General features: G+C 47.6%; 1 non-coding gene across 1 annotated transcript; it reads right to left on the bottom strand.

Moving 5' to 3' along the window:
- Positions 1-425: 425 nt before the first annotated feature.
- Positions 426-544, bottom strand: LOC122374783. The gene has a single exon (XR_006255285.1). It is a non-coding gene; the product is annotated as a 5S ribosomal RNA (ribosomal RNA).
- Between the last annotated feature and the right edge of the window lie 18,635 nt (positions 545-19,179).

Below are 19,179 nucleotides of genomic sequence, written 5' to 3' on the forward strand. Positions count from 1 at the left end.
CCTTTGAGGCCATCTGAGGGCCCTTTAAGGCCATCTGAGAGCCCTTGGAGGTCATCTGAGGGCCCCTTAAGGCCATCTGGGGCCCTTCGAGGCCATCTGAGGGCCCTTTGACACCATCTAAGGGCCCTTTGACACCAGATGAGGGCCCTATGCCGCTGAGGGCCCTTTGAGGTCATCTGAAGGCCCTTCGAGGCCATCTGAGGGCCTTTTGAGACCATCTGAGGGTCCTTTAAGGCCATTTGAGGGCCCTTTGTACACGGTCTTCGGTGGTCTAAGGATTACCTTCGGCCGCCTCAAATGGGCCCTTATTCCTTCGAGCTGGGCCCCCCAACTCGAATGGGGGGAGGCGCCCTTGGCCATGTCGCAAGAGCATTAACAGTGAAGGGATAAATAGCAATCAGTGGCCACCATTGAAGAAGTGAAAATGACAACGAAACCCGGTGTTCCCAGGCGGTCACCCATCCAAGTACTAACCGGGCCCGATGCTCCTTGACTTCAGTGATCGGACGGGAACTGGTATTTTCAGCATGGTATGGTCGTTGCCGACGAGAGCCGTCCATCTTCAACTCCTTTATCTGTAACATAAAAGATGACGTCACAACTCTGGCACTGATAAGCCTCAAACGCCACAGTCATTGCCTTTGGCCAAGCGGATGGCTTGAGTGATGGCGCTGCTCAGTCTCATTGCTTATGTGACCACCAAAAACACTGCCAAGTACCGATAGGTTACAACAAGCAAATGGCTCGCAAGCAATATGTAAAGGACGATGACACCAAACACATGAGTGAGAAGGGCAGTTGAAAATCGGCACAACTGAGAAATGACCCCCGTCAAATCTCGAGACAAAAGCGGCACTTACACCCACGCCGGCCGGGGGGGGGGGGGTGCCGCCCCCCATAGTTTTTTTTTTTCGCGATAGCTCCGAACGCCACGGCGATACAGAGATGAAGCTTGGCATACCTGAATTTCGATTCAAGCCGGATCTTTTGACACCAACCACAATTTTCAGGTCATGTCAGGTCACCGACCTATGACCACTGGCGGATCCAGGGCTTCAGCGCGGGGTAGGGCATTCCAGGTCACGGAGCCAAACCTACATACTACATAGGTTACCCCCAAATCCTGTTTTCTCATCGGATTTAGGCCACTTATTTTTCGTCATAGTCCTGACACGAGTTTTTTTCTTGAAAAAAAAACAGAAATGGTAGGACAACTGACCCCCATTTGCAGATCCAGGAGGAGAAGGCTTTTGGGACAAATACCCGGGCAGCGCCAGAAATCGACGAAAATTGGTGGGGCCGTTGGGGCCCTCAGAATGACTGGTGTATAGAGCCGACCCAGGGCCGCCGGTGTGGAACCTGGCGTGGGACCATCAAAGGTATCGGTGTGGGTTCCCCAGAGGCAGTGGTGTGGGGCCCTTGGAGGCACTGGTGCAGGAACCACAAAGGATCCGGTGTGGGCCCTCTAAGGTGCTGGTATGAGGCCCTCACATGGACGCCATTGTGGTGCCTCAGACACTGGTGTGGCGCTAAGCCCATACCATTCACAGATGGCTGTGTGTGGGGCCCTTGGAGTTGTTGGTGCGAAATGTGAATGCTTAATAACCCAGTAGGACCTCTCAGAGACCGACAAAGGGCCCTCAGAGGCCGGTAACGGGCCGTATGATGCCAAAAATGGGCCTTCACAGGCGGCAAGTGAAGGCCGGCAGTATCTCGGCAGTATCTTCAGGAGCCCTGTGGAGTTCTTAGAGATCGGCATGGTACTTTCAGACGCCGGTGGGGCCGAGTCACCGATGTAGGACCTACAGAGTTACCGGTGGCTGGCTGCCAGAGGCACTGGTATCGGGCCCAGAGGCGCCGGTGTAGGACCCTCAGAGTCGCCGATGTGGGGCCTCAGGAGACACTGGTGTCTCAGAGGTGGCGGTGTAGGGCCCTCAGACGTGTCTGTGTGGTGCCCTCACAGTCGCCGGTGAAGACTTTCAAAGGCATCGTTGTGGGAGTCCTCACTCCTCAGAGACACATGCATGGGGGCAAGGGGTCTTCAAGAGACCATCAAGGGTCAGCAGAGGCCTTCAGGAGCCCTGTGGGATCCTGGAGACTGGCGTGGTACTCTCAGGCGTCACTGGGAACCCTCAGAGTCACCAGTGCGGGGCCCACAGAGTTGCAGGTAGGTAGCCGTCAGATGTGCCTGCTTAAGACCTTCAGAGGCGCCAGTGTGGGGTCCTCAGAGCCGCCGCCGATGTAGGGCCTTAAGAAATATTGGTGTTAGTCACTCAGATTGGCGGTGTTGGGCCCTCAAAGGCGCCGGTGTGTGACCCTCACAGGCGCCGTTATGGGCCCTCAGAGACACTGGTGTGGAGCCGTTCCATGCGGGTATGGGCCAGGACCCTAATTAGAGCTGACGCTTAATAGGTCAGCAAGGTCACTCAGAGGCCAGCACAGGGCTCTCAGAGGCCGGAGTGGGGCCCTTATGGAGATGTGTGATATGTGGGGACTCAGGAGCCCGTGACTACGTGAGGTGCTCTCACTAGTCCTGCGGGTCTTATCTCTGTCGAAATAAGGCACGCTTGGACCCTGAGCGGCCCATTGGCACTGCAGGGCCTCTCGGCCCATAGGGCATCATGCATCTAATGAGGCGGCACGCGCCCCTTGTGCCCCCTCCCCCCCCCCGGTTACGCTGCACTAGCTGCGGCCATACAGGTAAATCATACTCTAACCGTCCCCGTCCCTATTCCCAAGCATAGGCGGGGGCCGATTCCTGGTTTGCGCAATATGAGTGCCATCGTTAGACAATACGGTCAAAAGGGTTGAAGCGGCATTACTCCCCTGTGGTAAGAACTAAAAAGCAACGTATTTTTAGACAAAATCAAGCAATGATAACTAAATTGAGGTTACTAAAACGACTCTGATCACAAAAGTAGTTACTGGGAAGGCTTTCTAATCCATTTTTATTCAGTTTCTCGTTATAGGCGTAAGAAGTGTAAGTCTGAACGGGGGGGGCATACCTGTACTGAATGCCCTCCCCAGGCTCCTGTCGGGGGGGGGGGCATATGCCCCTAATGCCCCCCTGGATCCGCCAGTGCCTATGACATCATAAGTGAACCTCTGCATGGTCTTAACCCTTGCCCCACTGGGGTCTGCGTATAACGCGCCCTACTGGTGGTGGGGGGGGGGGGGGCTCTTCCATTCCATTCTAGAATGTTTATTGCACATCGACAACCTAGTAAAACGATCGGAAAATAAACATGAATAACAGAGATAAAGCAAAATACCTCTCGTAACATAATCAGATAGTCACCATAAACATAAAGCAACATGAACATAGCCTTCAGATCAACGTCGAATATAACATAAACATACAACGTAATGACGGTAACGTAGCGTAGTGAAACAAAACTACCACTGCCGCCGCCACGACAGGCCACTGACCCAACCTATGCCGTCACTCAGCCCACCGGGGGCGCCGCCCACAAAACAGAATAAGGTAGGTAAATTAAAAGCTGTGCGAACGAAGCAAGAAATTTTGGAAATGCTGAGCCACCGCACGACAGTCCCCGTCGCCAAGATCGTCGCCATGCAAAAGAACACGTAATAACCATGAAGTTGACATTTGACCAAAATTTTCGGGAAAAATTTGCAGCATGTCCCGATAAAGTTCCTCTCTCTGCAAATTATAGTTGGGATACGCGAGAATGAAATAATGAATATTTTCTGTTTCAAAGCCAAAAACACATTCAGGTGTATAGTGCCTTTGTATTTGATATAAATGTGAATTTAGTTGTGACATTTGCATTCATAGCCTGGAATGGAAAATATTGCCCATTTTAGTGCCAATTTTTGCAATACGGAGTAGGCCCAGGCACCCTCAGTCGCCTCGAGAACTCTCGTTGAAAGGAACGAGGAGGAAGGGATCGGATGGTTTCGGAAAGCTGGTTCCAGGATTTGCCTGTTGAGAGGAAAAAGGACTTCTGGAAGGATGTGGTCCGGTTGGGAGGCATGGTGTAAGTGTTGGAGTTGCGTGGTGTTCTGCCGGTGTTTTCTGCACGTGTTTCTGGCCTTATTATCGTGATATAATATGGCGTTTGGTGTCTTGGATTAGTGAATATATGATATAAAGTGAGTTTGTGTATTTGTCGTCTTACAGTCAGTTTCTCCCAGCCCAAGTCTTGTAGAAGTTTCTCGGTTGACGTCTTGAACATAGCCCCCGTCACAAGTCACCCTGTTCTGTTTTGTAGCGTGTCAAGTTCGGCAGCGTCTTGTATTTTTATGTGTCCGTCATATATTGTGTTACAGCAGTCAAAATAAGGTCTTATATACGTCTTGTAAATTTGGTCCAGAATGGGCCTTGGTATAGTTACGAGCGAGCGAGCGCAGCGAGCGAAGCGAAGTCTTTTCAATATAACGGAAAAATCTCAGTATGAACGGGCCCGGCCCGGCCCGGCCCGGCCTGCAACGCTTTTGAGAGGCTTATATCTCAGCAACCGCTGGACCGATTGGCCTGCGGTCTTTTTTGCTGGGTAGCCCCATCCCTTCTACCCCGTAATTGACTACTTTTGATACATCTCAGTGACCGTCGTGGCACGTGCCACGTGAAAAGTCAAGGGTGTTCAAGCAGTTTTGCAAAAGTAATGATTTTGAGAGGCCCATATCTCAGCAGCGGCTTGAGCGATTGTATTGCGGTAATTTTTATAGGGTAGCTGCATCCCTTCTACCAAAGGTCGGATACTCTTGATCTATGTGAGTGACCCCCACTGCACGTGCAATATACAAAAAGAAGAGGTGCCAAATTTGTTCCCATTTCAGTAACTCGGTAATTACTGGGGCGATCTCGCTGAAACTTGGCATGCAGGTAGGCACCCACCAGGCAATGAATTCCCACGTGTTGCGGATAGGGTGCTACTGCACGTGCGCACGTGCAGGGGGCGTTTCCAGATCTCGAGAACGGCTGGGCCGATTGCGCTCAAATTTGGTACACGGTTGGGGATCGGTTAGTAGGGTGCCGTGCAAAAGTCATTTTGGACCCCGTTTGCACGTGCGCACGTGCAGAGTGCCGCTTCCAGATCTCAGGAACGGCTGGGCCGATTGCGTTCAAATGTGGTACACGGTTGGGGACCGGTTAGTAGGGTGCCGTGCAAAAGTCAGTTTGGACCCAGTTTGTACGTGCGCACGTGCAGAATGCCACTTTCAGATCTCAGGAACGGCTGGGCCGATTGCACTCAAATTTGGCACACCGCTAGCGACCGTTTAGTAGGGTGCTTTGCACAAGCCCCGTTGGAAGTACCCTCTCGCCCTTCCGCACGTGCAGGGCTCACTATCTCGCTCGCTCGTTCTTCGCCCCAAAGGCGTTTTACTGGTATGTAACGTGCAATGGAGTAGATTGGACTGAGTGATTTGTGTAGCTTCTTGCATATTGCATTGACGTGTTGGTGGAAGCGTAGGTCCTTAGAAATTGTTAAGCCAAGGGGAGTATGAGTTTCATTAATGGGTACGTTTTCGCCATCGAAAGTGAGCTTTGGTGGTGTGTACTGATGTCTGTGTGAAAATGTTTGTTGGATGGTCTTCGTAGCGTTGAATGTAATTGCCCATTCTCGACCATATGTATTTGTGGATTTCGTTGAGGTCTTGTTGTAGTGATAGCTGTACGACGTCAATGTCTGCTGTCGTGTGCGAGGCGTAGATAGATTTGTCGTCAGCTAAAAAAGAGAATGTCATTCTTTATTCGTCTTGAAAGTCCGTCGGATACCTAAGTGCCAGCAAAGGCCCGAGTACGGATCCCTGCGGGCAGCCCGCATTTATTGTTTTAGTGGCCGAGAAGGTGCTGCTGATCCGTACTCGGTGTGTCCTGTCACAAAGATATGATTTTAACAGTCGAAAAGTGAGTCAGTAATTCCGAAGTCGTGCTTACTCTTGTACAACAGTCCGTCATGCCAGATCTTGTCAAAGTATTTAGAAATGTCGAGGTAAGTAGCAGTAAAGTCTCGTCCCATGTCCAGTCTCGTGTGATGGCGCTGCTCAGTCTCATTGCTTATGTGACCACCAAAACACTGCCAAGTACCGATAGGCTACAACAATAAAATGGCTCGCAAGCATTATGTAAAGGACGATGACACCAAACACATCAGTGAGAAGGGCAGCTGAAAATTAGCACAACTGAGAGATGACCCCCGTCAAATCTCGAGACAGAAACGGCACTTTCAGGGACAGGACATACCACTGCCATTTGGCGACATAACGCGATCTGAGCCCCCTGACAAAAATTGGTTCAACGTCTTTCGATGGTTTCAGTCCCGTTTCGAATGACAATTTTGGCATTCAAAGTCACATGTTCACCAACGATTCTCTGTTCACGAACAGTTCGTGAACGTTCATGAATGTTCATGAACAAGTCATCCTTTCTGATATCTTTCGAGCAATTGTTATCATACGGTGCAGACATGACTGCAGGCATGTTTTACATGTGAAAAATGCACCAGTGATATCTCAAGTACGTGAATCGTGATTTATAATTATTCTTGCAACGCTGAGGCTTAAATTGTGCATTTAAGACCTTGCATGACGTCATATAAGACGCCACTAAGGTTGTTTGGTGCAGTAGGAGCTTTTCGCTAATAACTTCCGATCAAATTGAGGTAGCGAATCGGTTGAGCCATCAATTGACTCAGAAAGAACTGCAACATCGAATGATGTGCAGCATGACATCCTCCATGCAGCTTCGTGACCCGAGTGGCTTTGACCTGACCTTGACCTGAGGTCAACATCCTAAAAAGGCCTAATCAAAACAAAAAGTATATCAGTCGACGCGCCTGGCAACGAAGAGCACGACGGTGCCACAATCGCGGCTCTGCTACCATTTTTGGTGAAGTTATTAACCAAAAACCAAACCCTTACTTCATGACATTTGACCTGACTTCAGGGGTCACCGGTTGGTGTAAGACCTTGAAATCGGATACCAATCGTTGTGGTTCGTAAAGACGCACACGCTGGTTTTTTCCGCAAGGTTTATCTCAATTAGGAGTGAAATGGCTAAGGAGGGGTCTTATCTACCCCTCTTTACCGTGTTCGCGAACAGTTCATGACGTTCGCGAACTGTTCGTTGTTTGTTTACCAAAATTTGACCGATGACGTCACTTGTTCGCGAACACATTTGTTCGTGAACAGTTTGTTTATGTTTGTTTATTTGAAAAAAAATTAAACAAACACCAAACCCTGCACAAGAACAAGTTGGTAAGCGAACTCCAGAAAGTTGATTTCAAAGAGCGCTGAGGTCCGGTGGGCGCCACACTCGCCGGAGCTCAACGTCGTAGAATTCTTCCTCTGGGGCTATGCAAAGTCCGAGGTCGATGAGGAGAGTCCCCAGGATATTCTGCGGCTGAAGGATGCCATTGGAAGCGGCTTTGGTTCCATTTCCTTAAGAATATGGTGCGTCCGCGCCATCGCCAACTTTAGGCTCTGGTGCTGGAGTGCATCCGTCGCCGAGGTGGCAATTTTGAACATCTTGTCTAAAAGGAGTGTGAGAGTCAAAGGAAAAGTGTATGTGACTGATGCTATACATGGATCAAAGCTTCAGATTTGGCTGTTTAATATGGTACTTGGCAATCGCATGTAACATGAAAGCATTTCCTGCAGTTTTCATTTATTTTCGGTCACACGGCTATGAATCACCTGTACAACGCTGTGGCAGTCGAGAATATTGTGAGGAAAGAGAGAGAGAGAGAGAGAGAGAGAGAGAGAGAGAGAGAGAGAGAGAGAGAGAGTAGAGAGGAAGAGAGAGAGTAGAGTAGAGAGAGAGAGGGTAGAGAGAGAGAGTAGAGAGAGAGAGAGAGAGCGAGAGAGCTAAGGAAGACTGGAGGGAAGGGATAAGGACGGGAGGAGAAAAGAGAGTAGAATAGAGAGAGAGAGAGAGAGTAGAGAGAGTGAGAGGGTAGAGAGAGTAGAGAGGGTAGAGAGAGCAGAGAGAGTAGAGAGAGTAGAAAGAGTAGAGAGAGAGAAAGAGAGAGAAAGAGATAGTAAGAGAGAGAAAGAGAGAAAGAGAGAAAAGAGAGAAAAGAGAGAGAGAAAGAGAGAGAAGAGAGAGAGAGAGAAAGAGAAAGAGAGAGAAAGGGAGAGAGAGAAAGGGAGAGAGAAAGAGAGAGAGAGAGAAAGGGAGAGAAAGAGAGAAAGAGAAAGAGAGAGAGAGAGAAAGAGAGAGAAGAGAAAGAGAAAAGAGAGAAAGAGAGAAAGAGAGAAAGAGAGAAAGAGAGAAAGAGAGAAAGAGAGAGAAAGAGAGAGAAAGAGAGAGAAAGAAGAGAAAGAGAGAGAGAGAAAGAGAGAAAGAGAGAAAGAGAGAGAAAGAGAGAAAGAGAGAAAGAGAGAAAGAGAGAAAGAGAGAAGAGAGAAAGAAAAAGAGGAGAGAGAGAGAGAGAGAGAGAGAGAGAGAGAGAGCCAAGAAAGACTAGAGGGAAGGGATAAGGACGGGAGAGAAAAAAGAGACAGAAAAGGAAAACCAGAGAGGGTAAAATGAGAAAGAGTGCAATGGTTAAATCAGTGAGAGGGAGTGAAAGAGGAAATATTTAGTTGTGTCAGCCTGTTTCGTATGTAAAATGTAAATTTTCTTTCCATCATTTCAGCTTCGGATTGGAACTTAAATCTTAGCATCCTTATGATAAACCCACGCTGACGGGATGGGGACGTTTTTATGGTCGTCGTTGGGAGCTCGGCACTAATGGGGATGATGTTGAGGGTTTCGAAAATATTTCATAAAAGAGATGCTATTTTTTGCACAACCTATTACACATTTTTACGTTTGCTATATGACAATGCTAGGCCCAGTTCCTTCGAGATCAGGTCCACGACTCCACAGCTTACAACAGGAGCTGACTCCACAGCTACAGCAGCAACAGGAGATAGCTAACATAACAATTAACCCGCGCCGTGTTGGTGGCATGAACTTTCCGTCGAGTGCTGGTGGGGGGGGGGGGGGGAGCCCTCCGTCTAACTCGGCTCCTGGGCGACGTAGCGACACGCGATAAGCAGCAATCGAAAGAGTGTCAAAATAAGGAGAAACATGTTTAAGGTGAGGGCAAAGGTCAGGTCACCAGAGGTCAGCAAAAGTCAAATTTTGTCGATTTCAACGATTTCCAACAACCGACGGCTAACTCGGGAACCAATAGAGCTACAGCGCCGGGAAAAGCGCATTCGATAGCTCTTTTAACGCTCTTTCGCCAGCATGTCCTCAAATTCGACCTCAGATCAACGGTTTAGTGTTTTCACCGCTCGAGCACGTCTCTGTCAAAAGTTGTCAAAAAACTGCTGAATACCCTTCATGATCTGAGATGACCTCAGGGGCACACAAAGAGGTCACAGGTGCAATTTTCCGATTCATGTGTCATTTTTTCCTATGAACCGATGTTTGAGAGGGTGTAGATCGACATTCGTCCAAAAGAGGCGCATTTCAATTTTCTCCCTTGACGGATAATGGAGCAGTCGCAAAATTGACCTGACCTTAGGTCACAGATATAAAAATCCGAGCTACCCATTTTATACATACGGTTACCCTAAGCAAGTACTGAAAGTTTCAAAGTGATCGCTCAGTCGGTGTAGCTACAGCGAGCTTTCGAACTTTTTCTGAGGTAGGTCAGGGGGGGGGGGGGGGGGGGGGGGGTGGGGGGGGGACGTTACCTGGTGACCTGACCTTGAATGACCGGGGTCTGAAATTTTCATAACATGTGCGAAAAAGATGTCGGAGCAGGTGTATCTAAACAGCGGCGCTACGCGTCGCCGTTTTTGAGATAGGTATTCGCGAAAAACCTGGGGAGGTGGGCGTAAAAACGCCCCCCCCCCCCCTAGCACGGCAATGTTAAACGGTCGACATAGCGACTCGGACTGAACAAATACCTTTAACGTTTCAACGGTTGAATAAGGTGAGAGGATTGAGGAATGATTGCATCAGATTTTTCTTCTGTTTGTCGGTAGTTTAGGTTAAAGTTAATTTCGCGAGCTGTCCATAATCATCCCAGAGGGAAAATTCAGCGGCACATCGTTCGGGTCAAAGTAATACCATACATTCTCAAACTTTGTTTTGCAGGCAAAATTCGAACAATTATTTAGAAAATATTATCGGTTGCCCTATTTACATCCTAGGTCATCTAATGTTAGGAAATCATGAGCGATTGTTTATACTACAATTTTGAATACATATGCTAGCTTCGTGTTCAAAGCATATTCTAAGCTCTAGATCCAATGTACAAAAAGGCATATGATCTGACCCAAGATCTGACCTAAAAACGACCAAAAGTCTTCCTTCATTTCCCGAAAACCAGCCCCCGTTCACGAGCTCCAGAATTCCTTTACCGTGACGTCATCACGGCGTAAGAATTTTCCTTCACCGATAGCAAAGCATGCAAATCATGGTGTGTTTCAGGCAGGCTGACGAGAAATCCAAGCCCTAATTGTGTTCAAAAGACGTACCACTAAACCATTAGATTCGTCTCATTACGATAAATGGGGTTGAAATCGAAACATTCGGCCTATATTTAACTAAAATGGGCCAATCAAATGGTCCCTGCAACTCCTAATGAAGGATTTCCTCCTCGTTAAACATTTGTTCCTTGTGTTTTTTTATCAACGACAGGGGAAATCCTTCACAATTGCTACCAGATTACTACCATATTCCCTCGCATTTCTGTTGCGCATTGCCTCACAAATAAGAGTTTTATGAAGTTTCTGCTAATTGAGTTGTCATATTTTGACTTATTTTGGCGATTGTTAATTATTTCAACACAGCATGGAATAGATAGCGTTCATAGTTTGCTGAAGAATATGGCTTTTGCTGAGTTATTATCAAGTTATCTGTGATTTGGTGCGCCGTGATCGTAGCATTATGCAAATTATATCAACTTTTAAAATCAAATCAACTTTTGAAATGAAGTTCACAAGAAAAACCAATAGTTGTAGCTTACTGATTGTTTAAACATAATGATGCAAGATTGTCTCCCAGATTGAACTCATATTTCAATTGAAAACTGAAAATGCAAAACAGAAGATGGGTCTGCGGAGTCACTGAGATCACAAGGTGCTCAGTCTTGATTGTTGGTAGTTGAAGATGTTGAGAGAACTCGTGAATCTGCATACCAGGTCCTGACTTGCTTGATTGATCAAAGCTATTTTAATTGTCATAATTGTGTGTAGTGACTGTGCAAAGTGCTGCTGCGCAGGGGCGTAACTTTTTGGTTTTCGTTGGGGGGGGGGGGGGGGCAACGCTGTCAGGGGCGCCTTTTTAAGGGCATGGGGGCGCCTCCCCGTGACTGTCTAGAAATAAGTCTTATTTCAGTTTACGGCAGCATTTTTTTTACCATAGCACGTTGTTTTTTGTACCGTCGTGTTTTGGCACGTTATGTTATAGCGCGCCAAAAGCGCGGAATTATTTTGAAACCAAATACATTTTGAAAGCAATTTGGGGACCAGAGACCGGGGGCGGGTAGTGGAATTGGGGACCAGGGTAGTGACGCCTTATTAAACAACGCATATGGTAGTTCTTCTAAAGAAACGAGACGAACTGATGAATTGACAAAAGAAAAGAAAAAACAACTGATAAAAAGGCGAGATTAAAGAAACAAATCTGTAGAACTTTACCCCACGCAGAAGCAAGGGACGTTTTTACGCCTCCCCTTTTAACCCGCGCACCGACGGGGGGGCGGATATCCGCCCCCCCCTGAGGTTTTTCGCGGATAGCGGGAAAACCGCGGCGCGTAGCGCCGCGAAATTTGGTATGACTATTCTCTCATCAATTTTACACAGGGTGTGCAAGTTTGAACCTCCTAACTTTTAAGGTCAGGTCACCAGGTCACTTTGAATGACCCAACCTCAAGTCACTTTTTTGCAACTTTGTCACCGTGCCAGAGCTACAGTAGATGTCGGAGGCCTTTGAAAGTCGCAGGATGTTATTAGGTCATTAGTAGCTACAATTTGTATATCTCGGAATTTTGATGTCGGTGACCTAAGGTCAGGTCAATTTCGCGACCTCCCCATTATAAGTCAATGGGGGAAAAATCAACTCCCTGTTTTTACCACTAAAACGGGTCGGAATGGCCCCATATACCATACATGACTTCACATACGATCAACCTTCACTACCTTGAGGTCTGTTTTGCTGTTGGGCAGCTGTAAGGTCATGTGACGTCATCAAAGGTCACCAAAGGTTTTTTGCCAATAACTCCTTACAGGAACAAGATACAGCCGCGCGGATGGTCTCATTGTGTTCAGCTCGTCAAGACGCATCGAATGATATACATGATGACCTCGAGGTCACGTGACCTGAGGTCAACCTTTGACCTTGACCTTTCGAGGTCAACATATATATCATTCGATGCGGATTGACGAGAGGATCACGATGATGCCCTTAGTTTGTTCCTATCTTGACTACTTCGAAAGTTATTCGAGAAAAACCCTCTCCATATCTAGCGCCGCCATTTTGACTTTTTCGACCCCTGTGACGTCATCTTTGACCTGACCTGAAAATGACCTTTGTAAAAATTGTAGACCTTGTCCGTGCGTATCCGATGCCGTTTACCGCTTGTCGCTATCTTGCTTCGTTCTCGAGATCTCAGGGGGGGCGGTCATCCGCCCCCCCCCCGTCGGTACTAAGGTGGCGCAGACCCCCGTCGGTGCGCGGGTTAAGTTAAGAACACACTTCATACTGCATCTTTTCCGCACGTGCTCTAGAAGCAAACCAGTGGCCCTCATCGAAAAAAAATAAAAAATTGCCCCCCCCCGCCCGCGCCGGGCCGGGGGGGGGAGGGAGTGAACACCTCCCCTGCGGTTTTTCGCAGATATCTCAAAACTCCGCGCCGCCGTTTTTGGCACACCTGTTCATGCATCTTTTTTTACACATGTGCAAATTTCAGACCCAGAGCTCTCAAGGTCAGGTCACCAGGTCACGTCAAAAGACCTCACCTCAGAAAAAAGTTGCAATCCTCGTCATAGCTACACCGACGGAACGATCGCCTTGAAACTTTCAGCGATTGATAAGAGTAACAGTATGTATAAAATGTTAATCTCGGAATTTTGATATCAGTGACCTATGGTCAGGTCAATTTTGCGACCTCTCCATTACCTATAAGTCAATGGGAGAAAATTGAAATGAGCCTTTTTTGGACGAATGGTATTTAGAACCCTCTCAAACATCGTTTTATAGGTAAACATGATACACTGAATTGGAAAAAATGTACCTGTGACCCCTCTGTGTGCCCTTGAGGTCATGAACCTCAGGTCATGAACGGTCACCACCAGTTTTTTGGCTGTAACTTTTGATAAAGGCGTGCTAGAGCGATGAAAACACGTCAGATGTATTCAGCTCGACGATACGGATCGACTGATATGCAACATGACCCTTTTCGGTTATGACCTTGACCTGAGGTCAAATTTTAAAAATGACCTTTCAAGGTCAACAAATAGTTCATTCGACGCGTCTCGACGAGAGGAACATGATGCTGCCAAAAGTAATGTCGTGACACTCTTGAGTCAAAAGTTATTGCCGAAAAACAGTTTTCGTGAAAACTGCTATTTTACAGTTTTTGCCCTCTGGAGGCTAAACCGTTGACCTGAGGTCAAATCTGAGAACAGTGGTCAGAAAGGTCTGTAAAGGGCTATCGAATGCGCTTTTCCGCGGCGCTGTAGCTCTACTGATCCCGAGTTAGCCGTTGCAATTTCCAAAATTGTTGAAATGGCCTACATTTGACTTTTGATGACCTCTGGCGACCTGACCTTCGATCTGACCCAAAAAATGACCGAAGTGTTTCCGTCATTATTTTGACGCTCTTTCGAATGCTGCTTACTGCGTGTCGCTACGTGGCCCAGGAGCCGAGTTAGACCAGACACCCCCCCCCCGCCCGGCGCGGAAGTCGCGGAGCACCAGCCCGGCGCGGGTTAATCCCAGGCTGAGAGCGTTCAAGCTTAGGTCACCCATATACCTCTGTATACCGAGACATGCAGAAGTCTGTGGCTCACCAGGTGATATCAAGTTATCACGAAATGATACAAATTACTCCTGCTTTGAACTAGAGGTGGCAAAACGTGAAAATTTTGGGAACCAGACTCGAACCAGACCCGGCTGGACATTTCTGGAACCAGTCGGACCCGGTCTAAGTTGGAATCGGAACCAGTTGAACCCGTTCCCCAAAAGTCAATTAATACAAACCGTTTGTAGAAATCATTAATTGCATCGTGTAAAACAGCCCTTTTCCCACTGATAATACTTATGAGCTACAGTGTGCAAAGGGGAACATACATGAGCAAATGTTTTCTTTCCTTTCACTTCATATTTGCAATCATATGTAGTGTATCATATGATGGATGATGATGTAAATAATAAACCAAATTATTACAAATGCATTCAAATATATTCAAAAAGACACACAAAGCTTTCGGTTCATGGAACCTTGATCACTGTGCAAATGAGTATAACAATCGCTGTAACCGTCTAAAAATTCTTTGAAATTAATCAGCCGCGTGTTTTCTTCTTCTGCTGGTCTACCACCGATTTTGCTGCCATTGACGACCAGAAGAAGAAAACACGTGGCTGATTAATTTCAAAGAATTTTTAGACGGTTACAGCGATTGTTATACTCATTTGCACAGTGATCAAGGTTCCATGAACCGAAAGCTTTGTGTGTTTTTTGAATATATTTGAATGCATTTGTAATAATTTGGTTTATTATTTACATCATCATCCAACCTGTCATGGATACTAAACAAGTATCATATGATATAAGGTATAAGATATATATCATATGACCAATAAGGTATTGGCCAGAGGGGCGCTTCATCCACCTGGGCCTCGTTTCATAAAGCTCTGCCGTAACTTACACCTTTCCGTAATTCACACCCTTTCAAACTACGGAGCGCAAATGAAGCCGTTTCACAAAGCCACAACTGGAATTGTTTACACCTCCGTAACTAAACACATTTGCGTAGTTACCGTAATTTATCAAGCGTCCTACAAATTACAATTTGATGTCAACACTTATTTTTACGAGAAATTATAAAACAATTATGTTGAATTTAAATCTTAAAAAATTATTTATGAAAAAACAGAATTGATATTGATGACCATCCTTTATTAAATCAATATATTGAAAACAGCAGAAAGCCAGCTAAGCAGAAGTGCCTAACTACGAAAGTGGCGCGGCGCGGCGAATAAACAAAATTCCGATAGCGGCCACAAAAAGCGACTGGTACAGAAGATTTGCAGTTTCTTTTTCTCATTTTGGCTGTTCTTTCTTCCTCACCGGGCTCAACATTACAAAATATCAAAATTAGCTTCGAATCTTCACATTTATTCAAATTCACGCAACATTTTTGTGCGTAGTTTACACCACTGATATCAAGAGCTTGATAAAATATTTGGCGTTAATTACGTCGTTTTATGAAACCCAAATGGCATCAATTGGTCCGGGATCGAGCGTTTGCCGTAAATGAAGCTCCGTAATTTCGATGGCGTGAATTACTCCGGTCTCCGGCTTTATGAAACCGAATTGGCATCAAATACGCCAAATCTGGCATAATTGACGGAACGCCGTAAGTAATTCCTTTTATGAAACGAGGCCCAGAAGGGGCACATTGATAAACGGATGGGGCGCCGCTCTGCGTGCGGGGGCATTAGTTATTAGCAAAACAGATGACATAAGACGTGCGTGTTGTCAGAGGGGCACCACTTTGGCTCGAGGGGCGCTTTTTAACCAATGGGGCACGCTATTTAGCTAAGTTTTTACTTGCCGCAAGCGGCGCACCATCCCTGAGGAACGTTACACAAACGACTGACGACTCTCTCGACATGGGCATCAGAGGCGCCCCTATAGACCTCACAGGCGTCTCTAATTCCCATTGAGGCGCCCCTTTGGGCTTCAACTGGAGCTCCTCTTTCTATGGGCCTCGGAGGCGCCCCCATTTGGCATGCAGTCTCCCCTCTTTCGTATTGGGGCGCCATTATGGCCTTAATGGGCGCCCCTTTTTCATGTGGGCGCCCCCTATACTATAGACCTCAGAGGCACCCCGAAGGGCCTCAGAGGCCAATAAGGTGCCCCTCTTTCGCATGCAGGCGCCCGTGTTTTGCATTGAGGCGCCCCTGAGGACTTCATGGGCGCCCCTCTTTCGCATGCAGGCGCCCCCAAGGCCTCAGAGGTTCCCCTCTCACGCATCCCATTTCCATAGGCGATGGCGCCCCTTGAAAGATGGCGCACGCGCTCCTATGACGCCGCTGGCCCGTGAGGGCGCCTTTCGGGCCTGGGGGCGCCCACCAAGGTTGGGGGGGGGGGGGGGCAAACGGAATGTTGGGGTGGCAAAATTTCAAGTTGGGGGGGGGGGGGCACCTGCCTCCCCCAAAGTATACAAAGTTACGCCCCTGACAATGAGGGGCTATGTGGATACCTAGAGGGGCGGCACCATTATATTGGTGGGTTCCTCTGACACTTCGAAGGGCGTCACTGACACTATAAGGGGCGGCACTAACACTTTAAGGGACAGCAGCATCATTTTGAGGGGCGCCACCAACTTGTTGACGGGCAGCACCATCACATTCAGGGGCGGCATCATCTTCTTGAGGGGCGGCTCCATCACAATGAGGGGCTATGTGGATGCCCAGAGGGGCGGCACCATTATATTGGTGGGTTCCTCTGACACTTCGAATGGCGTCACTGACACTTTAAGGGGCGGCGCCAGCACTTAAAGGGGCGGCAGCATCATTTTGAGGGGCGCCACCGACTCGTTTGCGAGCAGCACCATCACATTCAGGGGCACCACCGGCACTTTGAGGGCGGCACCATCACACTAAGGGGCGCCACCGATACTGAAAGGGGCGGCATCATCTTCTTGAGGGGCGGTATCATCACATTGAGGGGCTCCTCAGATGCTTAGAAGGGCGGCACCATTACATTGAGTGGGTCTACTAACAGATTTAGGGGCGGCACTGTCACATTGAGTTGCGGGATCATCACTTTCTGTTCGCACGCCGTTTGCAGAGACGGGGAGTTGTCGAACGGGCTGTATTTACTGCCGTGGTGCCGTAACTGCACACAAACAAAAGAAAACATCTCAGTTTCGGTCATGTCAACACCACATTCATGACGTCATACAATATTTCTATCATGAATCGTTACTTATCATACAAATACAATTTCCCTTTGTTTATATCTTATCTGACGCGTTTCAAATATATTGTTTACTAGGTAACTTTCGTATCTTATCTCGGAACACCTTTAAATACAAAAATGCAAACACTTTCAGTCGCAGTGACAAGTGATGATTGCATACAATTTCTTACAGATAATGACAGTGTAAATCCCCAGTTCAGTTCATACCGACAAGTTTTGCCTCCCATGCGAAGTCTCAGCGTGCAAAACGGGTTCTTGGTCGCACCAGCTTCGACCTCGTATAAGCGCCATTAGCACAACGCTGAAATGCACACAAAAGAGGAAAATATATCACAACTGTACCGATACCATATCGTAATCGAATAAATAACACACAACTATCAGAATTATCGCTCATATGCGTTTGTGGTCGATCGACAAGCTCAACAAAAAATCCACAAATTTGGCGCAGCGCCAGATTGCCTTCGCAGCATCGCCATTTCCTTTTATCATGTGAAGCTGCTTAATAATCAACACATATCGAAATGACACACTTACAAGCTACATACAAACCAATACCTGTATCGAAATATCACTCACCCGTTGATATTCTACATAAAAACAAACACAAAGGCACAGACCACTGACCAACCGGCCATTCGTCTGCATTCGTCCCCCACGTGAGCCGGCCGAGCGCCGCGCAGCGGCCGTGACCTTCACAAGGTTCGGCCCCTGGTTCGGCCTTCAGCCGGCTCTGAGTAGAGCTGCCGCTTTACAGAAACACGAGAGCGCCGGTGCGCCGACGAGGCGGCGCCAACACTTTCTATAGACGGCTGCTTCACTTTAAGAGGCGGCATTATCATTTCGGAGGCCAGCAGCATCACTATGAATGACGGCACCTACTGTTAACGCCAGACCCCTTGAAACCCTAATTTTCGCGATTATTTTTTAATGCGCGGAAGAATTTCAGCCATATTTAGGAAATAGCTGTTTCAAGACCTGCCAAAACTTTTTCTTCAAATACGTTTTGTTGTCACTTAAATGTTTGTGGCACTTGTCATTGACTCGTAATGTTAACTGTTTTTCCATACTGGATAGAGGCTTTCATACGTCATATGACATTAGGCTCCGCCCACGACTGCGGCATTGACCCGTGCCCATCAGCGACCTCTGTACAAACGACACCCCTGCCATCTGTAAAGGACTATGCATTTCGCTGATGCTTCACGTGCTATGCATCAATTGCAGCAGACGGTCAAGTAAATGTTAGGCTCATGTTGACTCTCGTATATAGGACCAAGAGGCCATCACTCCTCAACCTACTATTACATGCTTCGAACAAACGTTAAAGATTCCTAACAAATACGATGCTCGATGTAGGATATAGGTATGTTTGAAATACGAGCGAACCTTATGATGTGAAGCGAAGGTAATTAATTAATTATTACGTTGTTCGATGGTTGCATGAGATGTACAGTATGTCTAAAAAGAATGTACCGTCGCCACTACGTGGCGCTGGTGTCGCGAGCCGGTAGTTGGCTGAATCCGCACCAGACCACACATTCCCAAGCGCTAGGTGACAGCTGCGCAGCGGCCGGTAGTAGCGTAAGCCCGAGCCTTCGTGACACGAACCCGGGGGGGGGGGAAGGGAGAGGGAGGGGAGCGGGCGGGGCAGCGCGTGCTGGGAGGGGTGCTCCGGCAAGCTGGCAGTTGTCGCGGCCAAAGGTCAAGGGTCACACACCAAGCGAACGGACGCTGATGTGGGTTCGTGGGGATCGTGAACTTGTGTGTGGTAGGTGCGTCTTGCGATCAGCGATGCACGGGTGATACGCCATGGGTCTAAGCCAAATGATTCGCGGAGAGCTGAAGAAAAATACCTGGTTAACTACGGCGAATAATGGTGCTGAAAAATGGAAAGTATGGGTCAATGCAAGCCTTCATGACTATAAACTTCTCTGAGGCGCAAAGGCCAGCATTGAATAACGACATCCGGATCGAGATTAGCAATGATTTATAATTACATGCCGAAGTAATAGCGTTGCAAAACCCACCTAGTAAATTGTACATCAGATTATAC

The sequence above is a fragment of the Amphibalanus amphitrite genome, unplaced genomic scaffold, assembly GCF_019059575.1.
Source record: "Amphibalanus amphitrite isolate SeventyFive unplaced genomic scaffold, NRLGWU_Aamphi_draft 001712F_arrow, whole genome shotgun sequence".
NCBI lineage: Eukaryota > Metazoa > Arthropoda > Thecostraca > Balanomorpha > Balanidae > Amphibalanus > Amphibalanus amphitrite.